The sequence below is a fragment of the Chrysochloris asiatica genome, unplaced genomic scaffold (assembly GCF_000296735.1).
Source record: "Chrysochloris asiatica unplaced genomic scaffold, ChrAsi1.0 scaffold00073, whole genome shotgun sequence".
In the NCBI taxonomy this organism is placed as follows: Eukaryota; Metazoa; Chordata; class Mammalia; order Afrosoricida; family Chrysochloridae; genus Chrysochloris; species Chrysochloris asiatica.
The window spans coordinates 9,494,363-9,496,021 of record NW_006408591.1 but is presented as its reverse complement, the minus strand read 5'-3'; positions in this window follow the sequence as shown (position 1 = coordinate 9,496,021).

The following is a 1,659-nucleotide window of genomic DNA, read 5'->3' as shown; positions in this document are numbered from 1 at the left end:
TCCCTGGTGTTATTGCTAACGGTCTGTCGATTGTTCGGCTGAAAGTTGAACCATAGGAATAACTTAAATTCCAGACTTGGTGTCTAAGGGCCATAGTCTCTGGGATTCTACCCATCTCTATCAAACCAGTAAGACTTGTGTTTTTTGTCTTATTTTATTATTTTGGGTTTTGGTCCACATTTCCTTCTCACTCTATCCGGTCCTCCTATTGTAATGCTTTCAGAGTGAACAATACTAATAACCAGACACCATCTAGTTCTTACAGTTTCAGAGCCAAGGAGGCTCATGTTCATGTAGTCCCATAGTCTTTTGGATTATTTGATTCCATAAGTCTTTGATTTTCCTCACTCTTATTTGCTTTGGATGAGGAGAGACTAATAGTCATAATTTAAATGACCACTCATCTAAGATGCCAGTTGCTACTCACCAAATAGTATGTAGGTCATCATCTTTGTGTTCTGCGTTACGCCAATTGGCCTTGGTGTCCCCTAAGACTATGGGCTTGAGTCCTGGGCTGAGTGAGTCACTCCCTCAAGGTGTTTGGTTATAGTTAGAAGTTTTGCCCCTGGAACAATCTATGATATTCATGGATATATTTGTTATATATATATAAGGAGCTCTGGTAGTGTAGTAGTTATGAGTTGGGCTGCTAACCTGAAGGTCAGCAGTTTGAAACTACCAGTAGTTCCGTGGAGAAAGATGAGGCCTTTTGCTCCCATGAAGATTTACAGGTTCAGAAACCCTACGGAGGGTGGCTATGAGTTGGAACCCACTCCATGGCATACCACCATCACAACTATATTTGATGTGTAGTCCCACTTGTGAGAAATGGCTGTTGGTAGTCCATCTTCAGAATCAAGGAAATCTTGGATGTAGCAAGTTGACATGACAATAGGGAACTCTTGAGAAGAGGAAGGGACTAGTTTGACCTTCTAGACTCTTTTAAAATAAGAATACATCCATCAAAAAAGTAAGGAAAGTTCATGGGGACAGGATGAAACTAACTTTAGATGAGAATGCTCCCTGTAGGGACTAGTAGGGTACTTTCTCAGGAAAGATTGTAAATTCCTAAGTACAAAGTAAAGGGGAAATGGTGGAGGGGCTTTTTCTGAGTTAGGTTAATAAAAGTCTTTGTCAAATGGTCACAAAGCCTGTCTGCCCCTGTCAGGGGGCTGGGCACCCGATTTTGCAAAATCGAATAAGGAAAACCTCACTCTCGCTAAAATGAGTACAGATTGGATTATTTGAGCGTTTGTCAGTATAGACAACGTTTCTCACACACTCACCTTGTTGTTGTTGTTGCTGTCAGGTGCCATTGAGTTGGAACCGACTCATGGTGACCCCATGCACAGCAGAACGAAAAAATGTATGATCCTGGGCCAACCTCACTACCGCCGCCAGACTCGATGCCATCAATGATGTCACCTGGCCGATCCATCTCGTTGGGGGGGTCCCTGCTCTTTTTCTCTGACCCTCCATCTTACCCAGCATGACATCCTTTTCCAGAGACTGTTCCCTCCTCACAATATGTCCAAAGTATGAGAGATGAAGCTTAGCCATCTTGGCCTCCAAGGAGCACTCTGACTGCACTTCTTCCAAAACAGATCTATTGGTTCTTTTGGCAGTCCATGGCACTTTCAGTATTCTCCTCCAACACCA